This window comes from Coenobita brevimanus, chromosome 54, assembly GCF_032717465.1.
Source record: "Coenobita brevimanus isolate Jiangsu-jjx chromosome 54, ASM3271746v2, whole genome shotgun sequence".
NCBI classification, from domain to species: Eukaryota; Metazoa; Arthropoda; class Malacostraca; order Decapoda; family Coenobitidae; genus Coenobita; species Coenobita brevimanus.
In genome coordinates, this window is record NC_137007.1 from 3,279,715 (window position 1) to 3,297,068 (window position 17,354).

The 17,354-nt window shown below is 43.2% G+C and overlaps 1 protein-coding gene across 1 annotated transcript in view; it reads right to left on the bottom strand.

The window, feature by feature from the left end:
* ss (aryl hydrocarbon receptor spineless) overlaps window positions 1–17,354 on the bottom strand; it is a 725,723-nt gene that overhangs the window by 227,351 nt on the left and 481,018 nt on the right. The gene's annotated exons all lie outside the window — the stretch shown is intronic.

Sequence of the window (17,354 nt, forward strand, 5' to 3'; positions counted from 1 at the left end):
ACATTCATTGCAAATTCCTCTGCTCATGTTTAAGTTCAACCTATACCGGGGCAGTTAAAGATGGCTGGTTTATTTGCCCCCACAGCCTCTTCTCTTTCTCCAAAACACCTGTGAACCGTCTGCTTATAGGCTTTGTAAGGTTTCTGGCACCTTCCCTACAGATTTTTTTCACCCTACTATGTTACTGACGTGTTCTTCATGCCGATGGATAGGTGATGCATTGATGGATGGATACCCACGCACTAGGCCATAAGAACAAGCCATATACAAGGAAAATAATGGTGCGGAGAGGCAAAATTGTACGGGCAGGCATTTCACTGGGGGGGCAGAAAGAGTTTGCCCTGATAATGCTCGTAGTTGCCCTGATCTCAAATTAATTACTACTAAATATTCACAGTACACGAATACTTTGGTGCATCTAAAAAATAATTCATGTGTAAATAATCTGTAGGCTTAAAATGTCATGTCCAGATTTGTATTCACATGACGTAATGAAAAAGTATGAGAACAAATATACAACAATTAAGTCAGTTTACCCTCACACATTAAGAAGCGCTACTTAATAACGCAAGGCTTCTAAGAGCTTTATCCACAATTCCTTCTAATTACTTTATCCATAATTCCTTTTAGAGATACCGGTACACCATCAAAAGGATCTGCCCTTAAAAAACAACAACAACAGCAGCAGCTTTTAACTCCCCCTGATAACAAAAAAAAAAAAAATAAAAAATAAAAAAAAGGAGGGGGGGAAGGAAGACCTTTTTTCAAGTCCTGGGGCCCCGTCTCGTACACCAGTGAGGACGAAGTTTTCGATAACCATTTAATCCAGGCAGAGTATAGTCCATGTCTCTCTACCAAAACACACACACACACACACAAACAAACAACTGTACAACTCTATATGCATATGCTAATCCAAGTAAGTCACTGAGCCACTTCTGGTTATAATAAAAGGAACAGTGACAGAAAAATAGTTTTGCATGGTTTGTAAACCTATAACGAATACATCTCTCTCTCTCTCTCTCTCTCTCTCTCTCTCTCTCTCTCTCTCTCACAACATACTAATCTCTCTCCTCTTTCCCCTCTTCACTCTCTTGTTCTCTCATCTTCCTCCTTTTCACTTTCTTATCCTCTCATTACTCCTCTACTTTCTTCTTCTTATTTCCCTCATCACTTTCTTGTCCTGTCCTCACCTTCCCTTCTTCACTTTCTCCAACTCACTCTTTCTCTTCACTCCCTTTCTTCACTTTGTTTTCCTCTCCTCATTTTCCTATTTCATCTCCTTGTCCTCTTCTCAGTTCTTCATTTTCTTGTGCTCACTTCCCTCTTTACTTATCTCTTGTCTCCTTTGTTCTCACTTCATTCCCCTCTTCACTTCCTTCTCCTTTCCTCTGTTATTCGACGAAACCCTCACTTTCTCTTCCCTCTCCCCTTCCTCCTCTTCTGATGAAAATCGAAATGTCAGAATTATCATCCCCAGGACAATCGCCGCCTTTCCAGGAACTCTTGATCCGTCCAGAGATTATTTTTCCCAGGAGGATAAGGGTTCGCGGGAGGTCTGGGGCGAATATAGGTGGGAATTAGGAATGGATGGCTGAATGAATGCCAGGAAATAATTGAAAGGGAGGGAATTTTACGACTCCCCTCCTCCCCCCGACCCTCAACCTACCTCCCTGCCCCTTCCCTCCATCCCCCCTTCCCTCTCCCTCAGCTCCCTTCCTTACCCAGCCTCTCCCTTTCCCTCACAACCCCCTCTGAAGACACCCGCAGCCATAATTTTGACGTGAAGTGTATTTATTTCTGATTCTCGTAATAAATCGTAAAATCGATGGAATGTATACGACCTTTGCGCTCATCAACACCCACGTCCACCTCAACCTGCTTCCCCGTCTACCGCCTATCTTATTTTTTCTCAGACGCTGCAGTTGCACATCAACCACCTCTACTTTCATTTTTATTTTCATTGCATTCACTGTAGGCTGTCCCGTCCCCATTTATTTATTTATTTATTTTTATTCTGTCGCTGCTATTCCATTATCATTCCTGTTTCTGCATTCGTTTTCTTTCCCATCACATTCCTATGAACAATATGAGCAAGAATACATACAGCAAAGTTTAATGTCTTCTGTATGACGTAATTCTTTATTATTTTACTCTTTCTTTTGCATTTCATTTATGTACAGTAATTCATACACATTATCCCCCTACCTGTCCAGATATAGTGAACTATTCTACTATATACTGACGCATCGGGTGTCCATTTCTCTATCTCTTCTCTTAAATCCATCCACACTAGCTGTGACCTGCCTATTCCACACTCTACTGTGACCTGCCTTCTTATTTCCCTTAATCCATCGACACGATCCCACTGCATACTCATCTCCCTGTCAGTCAATCAGTCCTTTCTAGAACTTCCTACACTGTACTCAAATTTTTTTTTTTTATACATGACTCTCTTTGGAAGGGACGACTGTTGTGTGACTTCAGAAAACAGTTAGAATTTGCTTGTCTTTCCATTAACCCATATACATATACGGACCTATAACTCTCCCATTTCTATATATCCATCACACCTTTTTGACTAGCCCCATATCAACTCACCCGCCTTTCCACATACCCACCTAGGCTATATCTGTCCCTACCTGTCCACCTTTCTATTCATTCCCATCTACATAAACAGCATATCCATCTCAGTACTGGCTATCCCATCACCAACTCACAAGCCTCTCTCTACACCCATCTAAACCATCCCTTTTTACTCCTCTATCCACGAAGACACCTAGAATATCGTGCAACTAAAGCGTATCTCTGCATCTATCCCAATAAACCATCTATCCTTGACTATCCCATCTCCTGTCAATATTGCTACACGCCAATCAAGACTATCCCTCCAACGGTGTGCGTACTTATTTGCATCACCGCATCTTGATAAGCATGTTACTGGCTCCTATTTATATCTATCCTCCATCCCATCCTTGCATGTTTACAGTATTTCACCACAGCCGCTTCAATCTCTGTACACCCATCTAAAACATCCCCCCATACCTATTTATCTATCTATTAAGACGTGTAGAATATCGTACGTATAATCATTTATTATATCTATCCACCACACCATCTAGTCTTGCCTATTCCACCACCGACCCACCAATTTCTTCACACACCTATCTGCACTATCTCTCTATCCACAATACCATCCTACCTTGACTATCCCACCACAACCCACCAATTTCCCAACACCCCCAGCCACACTATCCCTCTCTCCACCACACCATTCCACCTTGACTATCCCACCACCATCCACCAGTCTCTCTTCACACCCATTTATACTATCCCTCTATCCACCACACCATCCCACCTTCACTATCCCACCGCCAACCCAAGTTCTTCGCACCCCAGGCTACACTATCCCTTGGTCGAAATCAAATTCCAGAAATTACAGCACACGGCGCCTCTGGGTACTCGCGTGATGTCCTTTATAATTCAGGAACGCTCTTTTTCCCGCCACTATATTCAAATTTTTATGCGGACCGTGATAATCAGATGACCGGCTGATGGGGTAGCGGGAACGCGGGTAAAATTCAAATCTCGGCGGCTGGTTGGACACTCTGGCTCTCAATTTCTCACTCTGGCTCTCAATTTCTCACTCTGCCTCTCAGTTACTCACTTTGGCTCTTAATTTCTCAATCTGGCTCTCAATTTCTCAATCTGGCTCTCAATTTCTAACTCTGGGTCTCAATTTCTCACTCCGGCTCTCAATTTCTTAATCTGGCTCTCAGTTTCTCACTCTGGCTCAAATTTTCTCACTTTTACACTATTCAAAATGCAAATGGAAGTTCTGAGCCTGAGTATATATGTCCTAAGTTAATTAATATCGTTTGCTTTTTGCCAGAATAAATTAGGAAGAACGTCATGAGGCTTGCAAGGGCTGGGCTACTTTCTAAAAAAAATATATATATATATTATGGGAGAAAATGATATCGTTGGTAAAAGTACAAAATTCGACACGAACACTATCCATCACCCACACTGGACAGAAAAGTGCACAAATCAAGAAGTAATAAGATGATGATGATGATGATGATGCATTAGTCAGGGAGTAATACGATGATGATGATGATAAGCAGGAGGAGGAGAAGGGGGAGGAGGATAATGATGATGATGATGATGATGATGATGATGATGATGATGATGATGATGATAAGGAGGATAATGATGATGATGATGATGATGATGATGATGATGATGATGATGATGATAAGGAGGATAATGATGATGATGATGATGACATTAAGAGGACTGGGGGAGAAGGAAATGCTTTACGTAACTGTGCAATCACTCCTGTCCCCCATCACCCGCGACAAAGGGAACACCATACCAATCAGCGGCAGATAAAGATGATAACAGAGATAACACTGGAGCCGTAATGAAAGAGGAAAATATTAAGAACAACGCTGGCACGGGTACGTATCAAGAGTAATGCAGGATTTTTTACATTTTTCTTCCTCATTAAGGCGGACACGCGAACTGTTACCGAAAACCGTGGCAGTGAATTCAAGGTTGCGGTAATGACGGTGGGTGTGGGCGTTGCGTGGGGTGGGGGACGCTGATTATTTTATTAAGGTGCTGCTGCCAACATACGCATCGAGATCTTTGTGTACTGGAGATACATATGCGACTGTATACATCACTTCTCCGAGACGAAATATTTCTTGTTACATTCCTCCTGCTTCCAGACGATTTTATTAAACTAAAGAAGAGCCTGTCTCATTTAGGTGACTTAAAAAAAAAAAAAAAAAAACTTCATTAAGGTACCTATGGAAACACGAAATTGCAGACAAACTCAAAATTTTACAGGTGATTTTTAGTACATCTGGTCTATACCCCACGTTACATGATACACTTATTAGCGAAGGAAAGATGTCAAACTCCTTCTCTCTCCCTGGTGAAGTGCTCATTAACCCCTTCACTGTTAAAGGTATCTGCTATAATCTGAAAGTAATAGTATGTCCGTAGCTCTATTATTTTTTTATTTTTTTCTTGGAGGGAACAATCTGGCGGGCTTCTGGCCTTTGGTTCCTTCTTCACTGCATAATAAAGAAAAGGAAAGACATCTTGTGACTCATAGGGGTTAAGAACGTAAACATATGAAAACTTCCCCTGTTAGGTTAGATCTATATATGTTTTAAGGACGTGATCATGTTAGACGGGATATTTCCAAAACAAAGATTGGAAAAATGGACGCAGTCTCTCATTTCTGACTGTCACAGAGGCATCGACAGGAGTAAATGGTGTTTGGCTTCTCCTCCTCCCTGCTAAATGTGCTCTGTAGAATGGCATGCAGGCTAATATAACTCTCAGAACTGCTCCACAAAAATAGGGACTCGAAATTGGAAACGAGCTTACACCCTCGCCCTCTCAGTTTTTACCACTTCGTTCAATCGACTTATTTTTTTCATTCTTGTCATCTCCAACCGATTTTACTCACCTTAAGGAAGATCTGTTGTCGTGAAGGAGTTAATGAAGGCTTTATCAACACACGGTTATTATCAGCTCAGGGGATATCTCTCGTAGTGAAAGAGTGAATGAAGGCAATGTATAAATTCTTCAATCCTCACAGTCCCTCCTAAGTTGAGTGAAATTATCTAGCTCTACAAAACACACACACACAACTCTATCCTCAGTCACTCGCAGGCTGAGTAAAATTATCTGACTTTACACACACACACATACACACACACACACACACACACACACACACACACACACACACACACACACACAAAAGTACGTCCCAGCAGTGAAGGTGTTAATGAAAAGGCCAACAGGAGCGTCTTCACCTATGTCGGACATGCAAATAATCACTAATTCAACTTCCATTATTTTTTCTTTATTTTTTTTATAGTGGGGCGAGAGGTGGGAGAAAATTTATGAATCTTGCTTTATATTCCACTAACTTGCTCATTAAACCCAAGGACCGTATTCACAAAATTTCTTAACCGAGAGTTATATAGAAGATTAATTGATTTTTTTGGTTTATTTCACTTATATACTTACCAAACAATTCGAACCAAACTAGAGTGAATATTATGCGAAAAAATAAAAATTGAAATATTCGCCATGTTATCTTAGTGCTTATGTAGATTATTTAAAAGGAAGGAATTAGTTAAGATCCTTTATGAATACAATCCAAGTCTTTTTATTTTCGTATTTATTGGTGTGTGTGTGTGTGTGTGTGTGTGTGTGTGTGTGTGTGTGTGTGTGTGTGTGTGCAGGAATCTAGGCATGAGACGATGTGTATTTAATGGCTTGCTACACATATCTCCTTTGGTAATTTATTCTTCCTAACATCTATGCCTTTCTCTCTCTCTCTCTCTCTCTCTCTCTCTCTTTTAACAGTGGAAAGATCGTTGGTACCGTACTGAGGGGGTTAATGAAGGCTATATCTAATCGGTCCAGTTAGAGAAAATAGTCTTCTAAATTTAATGAATTCGTCAGGAGAATGCAAAGAGAAGAAAAAGGAGAGAGGAAAAACAAAGAAGCGTCCTTGGGTGGAAGGTATTAAGTTTATGCAGCGGTGGAAGGCCAAAAAAAACAAAAAAAACAAAAAAAAAGAAATTTACTATACTCTCTTTAACTTGGGCTAAAACTGCCATCTCTCCATCTTGAAAGCTGAGTTGTAAACATAGATTAACACTCGAATATGATGTTAGTCACGAAGAAGTGCTGTGGAAAAGATTTAGAGCCGTCGCATTGTTTCTGCCACTGAACAATGAAAAATGAGCTGCGAAAAGGCGAAAATCCGAGCCAAGTTAAAGTGAAATGAGTATAACTTACGAGACGTCTCCCTCAGCTGATTATAAGTACCAAGAATAATACGTAGATGAAGATGACCTTGGGATGTGAAAGGAGGTCTGGATGATGATGATGATGATGATGATGATGGTGGTGGTGATGATGACGACGACGGTTAGTACAGATGATGATAATGATAACGATGACAATGATGATGATAATAATGTAATTTTACTGATCAGACCAATGGAATTACCTTTGAACCCTTCCACCACAAAAAGTCTTCCTCTACAGTGCCTGGTGATAACAACAACAGATTTTAAAAAGAAAATAATTGATGAACGAGTTAATGTACACTGTTTCCATCACCTCCATCGCCAAAAAGAGTCCTTGAGGCTGAATAAAATCGTCTCCTGGTTGCAACAGTGGTATAGGAAAGACACCATCGCTCTGAAGGGGAAACAAAGACGTATAAAAGGACTCTGACTGTGTATAAGATTGATATAAAAAGCCTGGACACTCCTGCTCTGCTTTACATCATGGAACTCAAGACGAAGAAATTTGAGCCAGTGTATGTCCTATTTCGATCACCTTTTATTTTATTCTCTTATGCTATTCATTATCGTAAACTGATTTGGCGTCAAGCTGGATTTATCGTTACTGAGAATGGCTGGACAGACCGACGCACGGGGGTATATATCGCCTGGGATCTGTTCCATCATAGGTGAGGTTTTGCTGCTGAGTGTAATATGATAATGACGGTAATAATAAAAATAATAAAAATAATAATAATAGTAGTAGTAGTAGTAGTAGTAGTAGTAGCAGTAGTAGTAGTGGTAGTATTAGTGGTTGTTGTTGTAGCTGTAATAATAATAATAATAATAATAATAATAATAATAATAATAATAAAAACAACAATGAACTAGAGTAATATTCTGACACTGGTTTCGGTAGGTCGAGTAATACTAAGTAACTGATTCAAATACTGTTACCTTAACCCTTTCGCCTCATGAACGGATTCCATTGCGTTACTCAGGTTACAACTAGACGATTTTATTCAAGTGACGTCAATTCTAGATCCCAAAATGTTGAAAAATACCTCGATTACCCTTTGAACTGCAAGAAATAATCCCAGCTGAATGAAATCGTCTGAACTTGGCTTATATTAAATACCCAATTGCATTCAAAGTGGCGAAGCGATAATGAATTAATCTATCTATTGCCAGACGCCTCAATCCCGTTTGGGGTGGCCACAAACAAATCGCCTCCAAGTCGCCCTGTCCCCCGCCATTTCACTACCCTGCTCCCAACTCACACCCCCCCCTCTCATATACCTCTCCACCCCATCCCTCCATCTCATCCTCGGTCTCCCCCTCCCTCTTCCACCCTCCACCTCACTCACATACACTCTCTTCGTCAGTCTTTCACCCTCCATCCTCTCCACATGGCCAAACCACCTCAGTGTGTTCCTCACAACGCTTCCTATCACATCCACATCAACACCACAACGCTCCTTTATATCCTCATTCGTCAGCCTGTCTCTCCACGTGACTCCACAAGCTCCTCTTAAATAACTCATTTCCACTGCTCTCACTCTTGACTTGTGTCCTTCCAACAACGTCCAAGCTTCACTTCCGTACGTTAGAGTTGGTATCACAATACTGTCATGTAGTAACTTTTTTACTTCCATGCTCACTTCCCTGTTTCTTATCACTGCTTTCAAGGAACCAGCAACCTTTCTTCCCTGCTGTACCCTTTCAAGCACTTCACCCTCCAAACCTCCATCCTTACTCATCACACTACCCAAATACTTAAACGTACTCACATTTTCCAATTCCTCACCATCCAACCTCGCTATACATTCACTGACTTCACCTCTCTCAAAGACCATCACTTTACTCTTCCCTACATTCACCTTTAGGTTCCGTTTCTTACACACTCTCTCAAACTCATGAATTAATGAGTGATATAATTAAGGAGTTATTCGTACATGTGTGTGTAGAAGGTATACACATGTGCGTACGTGGATGTGTGAGTACGAGAGCAAGCCTTCCTATCGTTGTTCTCGACCCCTACATATGTACGTGTGTGTGTGCGTATGTGATTCGTGTATGTATGCGAATAAACCCTCCTGTGTGTTCCTAATCCCTACCTATATACCTGCCTACTTAGGTAATTAATCTGCTACCAGTCTATTTCTTCTTCTACCTCTATTTCTGCCTAATGATATCCCCACACATATACTTGCCTGCCTGCCTACCTGTCTGTCTATCAATCTCTCTACTTATCTACCTACCTACTTATCCATCCATCTATCTATTTATATCTATCTACCTTCTGTCTATCTATCTATCCGTCTGTCTCTATCTATCTTTCAGTCTATCAATATTCCTGCCTAATAATAACCACACACATACTGTATACCTACCCACCAGCCCACCTATCTGTTTATCTATCTATCTATCTCTCTATCTATCTATCCATCTATCAGTCTCTCAATCTATCTATCTATCTATCTATCTATCTATCTATCTATCCATCTATCAGTCTCTCAATCTATCTATCTATCTATCTATCAGTCTCTCTACCTCCCCCCTTCCTACCTCCCCAGGTCTGCACACACCTGGGCTGACACACGCAAACCAATGATGAATCGACGCCCAGGTAGGACGGGGGGGGGGGCTTAATTCACTCTGATGTCTCAATGAAGGGGCGGGGTGGATGAGGGGTGGATGAGTGGGGAGGAGGGGGTGGATGAGTGGGGTGGAGGGGGTGGATGACGGGTGGATGAGCAGGGGTGGAATGGGGAGTAAAGATGAAGGGACTGGAGTGGATGTCGAGAATGAGGTGGAAAAGATTGATTGGGCAGGGGGTGGAAGGCATGGAAAAGATGGAAGGAAGTGATTGAGGTGGAACTGGCAAGAGTGGAGGAGACGAAAGAGGTGATAAAGGGGTAAGTGTGTGTGTGTGTGTGTGTGTGTGTGTGTGTGTGAGAGAGAGAGAGAGAGAGAGAGAGAGAGAGAGAGAGAGTAAAGCAACACTACCTACTCGTATTTGGGGTTCCCTTCACAAAATCATCAGGTGTTAGCCAGATTGTAAAGAAGTTAACAGATAAACAAGAAAAAGAAACAAGGGCGAAAAGGGAAAGAAATGGATTATCAAAGACCAGAGAATGGAGACGATGGAAGAAAAAAAAAAAACGGTAAGAAGGAATTAGAAAAAGATGAAGTTTGTCATGAAAAAGAAAAAGAAAATAGTAGTAGAAGAAGAAGAGAACATAGACAGAAGGTGAAATGAGTAAGGATGGTGAATAAGATGGGAAGGGTAGCAAGGGAGGGTGAGGAGACTGGAGGAAAGGGAAAGGAAAGAGGGGATGAAGGGGATGGGAAGAGGGGAGACAGAGAAATGAGAGGAAGGGTGGCAAAGTCAGAATAAAGGACTAAGGTGAGAGTTGAAGTAAGGATGGTAAATGACAGGAAGTGGACGACGACAATGGTAGGGATAAAAATGATAGAACAGGAAGGGAGAGGAAAGGGATGAGGATGGGAAGAGTGGAAAATGGAGGATTAGGGGGGAAAAGATGGAGGAAATGAAATAAATAAAAAGGAGGGTTAGGAAATGGAAAGGGAGGGACGAGAAGAGAGAATGATGAAATGAAAGAGGAGAAAGGGAGATAGGAAGGGTGGAAATGGATAATAATAAGAAGGGGAAGGGAGACGAGGGGAAGGAAGGGTAAGAGGAGGGATACACAGCGTAAGAGATATAAGAATGTGAGTTAAAGAGTGGAGGAGAGGCAAAGGAAGAGAAGGAGAGAGGAAGAAGAGATGGAAGAGGGCGAGAAAGATTATGAGAAGGAGAAGAAAGACGAGGTGAAGGAAGATGAAGGTAAGAATAAAAAGAGGTTGATAAAATGTAAGAGATAGTAGTAAGAGTTAAGGAGAGGAGGGAAGGCACAGGAAGAGGCAATAAAGGAAGGGGAAAGAAGATGGAAGGAGCAAGAAAGGGTGATGAGAAGTAGAGAGACGAGAGGAAGGAGGAGTGAGGTAAGAATATAAGAAATGAGTATAGTAAAAGAAATAACAGCGAGAGTTACAAGAGGAGAGGGGGAATGAAGAAGGCAAGATGGCAAGATAAAAGAAGAGGAGGAATGGAGGGAAGACAGTAAGGACGAAGGGAAGGAAAACGAATGAAAAGAAGTGAAAAATAAAGGGATCTGTGAAATAGAAGATAAATTAAAAAGAGCGGGAGAAGATAGGCAACGCGAAAGGACAGAGAAGATAGAGAAGAATAAGTAATACACAGAAAGACATGGGAGAGGAGAGAAAGGAAGGGAAAAATGAAACAGACGAAGTAAAATATATAACAAACAGGAAGATTTAAGAGGAGGGAAGGGGAGAGAATTGGAAATGGGGGAAGGTAAAGGAGATAAGAAATAAGCACCAAAGAGAAAGGGAAGGAGAACGAGGGGAAAGAAGAGAAAAAGAAGAAGAGAAAGATGAAATAAAAGACGAAATGGGGAGACGTGAACATACAATAAGGGAAGGGGAAAGGATGGGGTGGAGACAGGAAGGGTGGAGAGGGGTAATGAGAAGGGGAAGGGAGAGGAAAGGAAGGGAAGGGGAGAGAGGGAAGCTGGGTGAGGGATTTGGGGGGAAAGGGGAAGTGATGACGGAACAAGACAGGGCAGAGAAGATGAAAAACTACCTGTATCTACGTATTTGTATCTATGTATTTATATTTATCCCCACATCTGTCTATTTATTTATCCATCTATGTACCTATTCTCTGCCTTATGCCGCATCCTGGGAGGGGTGGCCTAGAGGAAAGAGTCTCCAGGCATTCCTATCCCTACTCAGCAACGACTTCCCTTCCCAAGACACACCCGCAGCTTTACTTACACACTACTCGCACAAGAGAAACATAAGGACTATGAAGGTAAACACAAAACACATCAAGTATAACATGGTGTGATTTACCGTCTTATCCCAGTGGCTAGAGGAGTGTATGTGACTGAAGTGGTGGGGGCAGGGGAAGGGGGAGACCGAGGATGAGATTGGGGGATGAAGTGGAGAGATATAAGTTGCCTGAGAGAAGGGGGAAATTAAACACAACCACTCAATTTCTGTGTCCCTCCTAATCTGAAGGAAACAGATTCGAGATGGTTAGATTAAAGTACAAGAAGGCGTAGTAATTCTTGAAGATGAATTAAACTGCTTGACGTTAGCGAGAAAAATAAAATCGAAGTGAATTAATTAACACCTTCCATCCGATGACGCTGATGTAGTTTAATGAAGACACTGCTATACCCCTTTCACTCTAACCTGGCCTAAAACTGCCAACTCCACATCTTGAATGCTGAGTTGTAGCGATAGATTAACGCTGGAGTATGATGCTAGTCACGAGGAAGTGTTGTGGAAAAGATTCAGGGCCACAGTAGTCTTTTTTCTGGCACTGAGGTACGTGAAATGAGTTGCTAAAGGACGAAAATCTGGACCATGTCAGGGTAAAAAGAGTATGGGAAATTCCTATCAGCTTAAACCCTTCAATTCGATAAGACTCTGTAAACTGTATTCGAGTTGCCTCTGTCTGATTTTAGGCAGATTAGGAGAACCAATTTGCACTGGATTGGTGAATGGAGGCGATACTGACCTCCCCCCACCCGTACGAAAAACTCCTGAGCTGATTAAAGTTATCCGGTAGCAAGAATGGCAGAAAATACGCCGAGGTAGTGAAGGGATTAGAGATGATCTCTGCTATATCTCTTTTACTCTAACTTGGCCTAAAATTGCCATCTCTCCGTCTTGAATGCTGAGCTGTAACAACAGACTGACACTAGAATACGGTGCTAGTCACGAGGAAGTGCATTGGAAAGGAGGTAGAGCCGTAGTGGTGTCTGCTTCCGCCACTGTGCTACGAGACATGAGCTACTAAAACGACGAAACTCTGGGCCAAGTTGAGGTGAAAGCACTACAGCGACGTGGTGAATGGAGACAGTATTTACTCCCTACATTTTAAGAAGTGTCTCCCAAGGTAAATAAAATAAAATAAAAAAGATCTGATGCTAGAGAGACGTCCTCGGGGTGAAGGGATTATGGAGGTGGGAGAGGCAGTGTTTCGTGTGTGGACGGGGATTACCTTCTTGTGTTTGTGTGTTTGTCTCGTGCAGGGTTGCCAAGGTCGCGGTTTTCCCGCCAAATTGGGCTCGTTTTGAAGCTCTTCCGCGGGCAGATTTTACCGGTCGCGGGTTGCGGTTTTTTGGGCTGGTTTGAAAACTGTCGCGGTTTTTTGGGCTAGTATGGAATTAAACCACATCACGACAATATACTGAGAGAAAGAGAGAGAGAGAGAGAGAAAGAGTGAGTGTTTAAACATATGGCGGAGAGAGACCCCCTAATACTCCCACAGGGACCAGTGGATGCAGCCAGTGCGGAGACTCCGGAGAGAGTTTTGTTTTATCCCAATTATCGTTGCCAGCAAGCACTGCTGCAGTAGAGAGGATTTTCTCTCAGTATAATTTAGTGAAAAGTAAATGAAGAAACAGACAGCAACATGAAACAGTTGAAAACACTCTTCATGTTAGAGCAATATGCGGACATAAAATCTGTTGTAATGATTTCACAAACAAAATTATGTTAGCAAATTTCACATATGACGTACACAGCAACGAAACACAGTGATGATGATCATATAGATTTTTGAATAATATAAGTGTGATGGAAAGTTGACTCAGAGGGAGAGAAAATACCTTCACTTGCATGTTGTATTACCTAGTGTAATGATAAGTATATTTCAACAGAATCATTGTTGTTTTATGGGCAATAGTGTATTTATGGCAAATAGGGAAAGTTTAAGTGAATCAAGTGATCATTTCAGGCATTAATAGGGACCTATATATGAATTATTAATATAAAACACTAATTTCGCATAAATAGAGGATTTTAAAAATAATTATTGGTGTTGGGCTACTTTTGGGCTAGTTTTCAGTTGGGTTTCCGCGGGCAGAGCAGGGTGCGACTTGGCAACCCTGGTCTCGTGTCTTTGCTTTGAGATGACTGTGTGTGTGTGTGTGTGTGTGTGTGTGTGTGTGTGTGTGTGTGTGTGTGTGTGTGTGTGTGTGTGTGTGTGTGTGTGTGTGTGTGTGTGTGTGTGTGTGTGTGTGTGTGTGTGTGTGCCGAGAGAGAGGGGAAACGGAAGAACGAGGAGGACACAGAGAGGAGAGGCTAAGAGGAAGGTGGGAGTGGGAGGAAGGAAAAGTGGAAGGGTAAGAGAGGAGGTAGGTGAGGGAGGAGGGGGTGAGGGGGATGCGATAAAGGAAGGAGGCGTCAGTGGGAGGGAAGAGTAGGGGAAGGGGAGAGGCAGGAGGGGGGAGGAATAGATAGGGGGAGAGAGAGAGAAAGAGAAAGAGAGAGAGAGACAGAGAGAGAGAGAGAGACAGAGAGAGAGAGAGTGAGAGAAAAGAAGGGGTACGGGGTAGGGAAGGAAGAGGGAGGCGAAGGGGTAGGGGTGGGGGAGAGGGGAGAAGAGGAAAAGAGAAACGAGAAGAGCGGAGAAGGGGTAAGGGAAGAGTAGAAGAGGGGGTGAAGAGAAGAGGGGATATTAAATGGGAGACGGAGGACAGGAAGAGGGGTAAGGGGAGGGAAGAGGGGGAAGTACAAAGGAGTACAAAGAAGTTCAAACGAGTACAAAGACAAGGGGAAGGAAGAAATCGGAGTGGAGGGGTGAAGAGGTGGGAAGGATATGATGTGGATGGGAGTCAGGGCTAGTGAGGGAGTTGGGTGTGGGATGGGGGTGGGGGTTGGGGTGTGGGTGGGGAATCGATGGTGGGGAGAGCTGAGGGTGGGCGGGGGTATGAGTGAAGGGGAATAGTTATGAGGAGGGGGGGAGTCATGGGATTAGACATGTTTACACGGAACACAGACCAAAGCCAACAAACATTACCCAGTCACAATCGGGTAAGGGGGTCGGGGGGCGGTAATCACAATTCGAGACTTGGCATCGTAAAATTAATCCTCGCAATTCCAAACGTTATGCCCCGAAAAACAATACCATTAACTCCAACCGTCCAAATTCTCTGGTAAAAATAGAAGACTAAGTACACGGAATTGGCAGAAAACACACGAAACACACAGACACGGAAGGATTCGTGAAATAAGATGTGTCCAGGAAAGGGAAGGAGGAAGCTCGCTGGGGCGTGAGGCCTGGGAGGTGGAGTTACCGGAGGGATAAGATGGATGTGTGAAGTGGGTGACTGACGACTGGATAATTGACCGGTTGACTGACTCAGTGGATGACTGACTGATTGACTGACTGATTGATATGTATACCAAGGGACTGCTGACACTATGCTCATATATTTGTGTGTGTGTGTGTGTGTGTGTGTGTGTGTGTGTGTGTGTGTGTGTGTGTGTGTGTGTGTGAGTGTATCAGTCTGACTTTTCATTTGCATGCCATTGAAATTTATGTGTTTACCCACATCCCTCGCTCTGTTCTTAATACATTCTTGACCATCTTACCTGTCTCTAGATAAGCCCAGGAGGCTGCGTTATATGTGAAGTTTATGGGCAAATTATCATAGGTGTGTGGCTACCTTGTGACCTCACCTGCGTTTACCTGTGTATTTGTGCCAGTTTTACGAATACCTTTGTGGGTGAACTGTATGTATTTGTATATCAGGTGTGTTTCCTATCATTCCATGAGGTTTACAAAGTCAGGTGTGTGTATACTGCGTGATTCCGTATACTGTATTTTGTGTGTTTTACGTAACCTCCCTGTGGTTTATGAATATATATGTGTTTGTGTGTTTATCTTTATATCCTGTGTGTTTTGGGTAATCCTGTGTTTTTTATGAATATCTGTGTGGCAGTGCATGATTCTGTATACTCTTGTCTGCTCTGAGAAATCCTATGAGTTTTAGGAATACCTCTGTGGAAATGCAGGATGTATCTGCATAGCCTGTGTATTTTGTGTAATCCCTTTGTACCGTTGTGGATGTATGTATTTATCCGTATTAGATGTGTGTTTTGAGTAATCCTGGTGCTTTATGAATACCTGAGTGGAAATGCATGTGTCTGTATATATGCTGTGTGTTTTGTGTAATCCCATGTGTTTACCTGCCTCCAGATTGGCCCAGAAGACACACCAAGCCACACAACTCACCTCGCATGACACCACCGTCATATCAACAGCCCTGCCCTCACCTCCCCTTGGTCCTACCCTTCTCACAGCCCTCCCCTCTGCCCTCCCTTCAGCTCTACTCTTCCCTCCTCTCCCTAACCTTCCTTTTCTTTTCAGCTCTTCTTTCTCCTTAGCAATCTTACCCTCCCTTTTCCCTTTAGCTTTCCTTTCCCTATAGCAATCTTACCCATCCTTCCCCTCAGTCTTCCTCTCCCCTTATCTGCTCTACCCTTTACTTCCGTCACTTTTCTTCTTCACAGCCTTACCTTTCCCTTTCCTCCTCCTGCTCCTCTTCCTCCTCTTCCCTTGGTCTTCCTCTCCCCTCAACTCTCGTCCTCTGAGACTGAAGACTCGACGGGCCAAAAAAAATACCAGAAAAAGAGGAAAGATACCAGGAGTTGGATAAGTTGGTAATTTACTCAACACGCGACAGGACTTACTTGTGATGCACGGGCGAAGCGAAAAAATATAATACTTTACGAAATGCTGGATGTGTGGGTGGGTGGGTGGGTGGGAGGAGGGGTGGGGTGGGGTGGGTGGATGGCGGGGTGGGGTGGGAAGGGTTCGAGATGGCCTGGAATTCAGAGGGAAAAATTATAATCGAGAGACGGGGTAGGGAAAAAAAAATACTGAGAACTCTGAATGCCTAAGAGATGGCTATGGTGGTGGACGCGTGGGGTGGTGGTGGTGGTGGTGGTGGTGGATTTAGGAGGGGTGGTAATGCACTGGGTCAAGTATGGGTGGATGGGAGAACTGCGGATGGGTGGATGGGAAGATTGGGTACGGGTGCATGGGAACTAGGTGGATGGGAGGACTGGGAATGGGTGCTTGGGAACTGGGGTTTAAGAGCGCCTGACGTCGAGTGAGCTATGTCCAATCGAGGCAGAAAGGTAGGGAAAAATTACACCCTGTCGTGGGAATGCAGGATGTAGGGGTGGATGGGAGGAAGGGGGAGGTGGAAGGGGTGATGGAAGTGGGGTGGAAGGGGACAGGGTGAAAGGGGGAGGTATGAGGGGCAGGAATTGAGTGGGTCCAACAAAAAGGGGGCGGGGTATGAGAAAAAAGTTTGTTGATGCTGAATATAAGGATGGATGTTTGGGTGACCTGCCTCTTCATTAAGTTATTGCCACCATCAGACGCTTTATTTTTAGAAAGACCTCTGATACGGAGGGGGTTAAAGGAGGCTCTATTTAATCCCACGTTAGAAAAGTCCAGCCGAAGCTCAATAATATCGTATGGTGGTAGCAGGAACTGGGTAAGAAAAGAAGTCGCCGTACTGAAGGGGTTAAGATGGCCAGGAATCCCGTGGTCCCAGTGTTATCAAGACATTACGTGTGTCCTCTTTAATCCCACCCTGAGCCTCCACCACCTATCTGACCTCCATT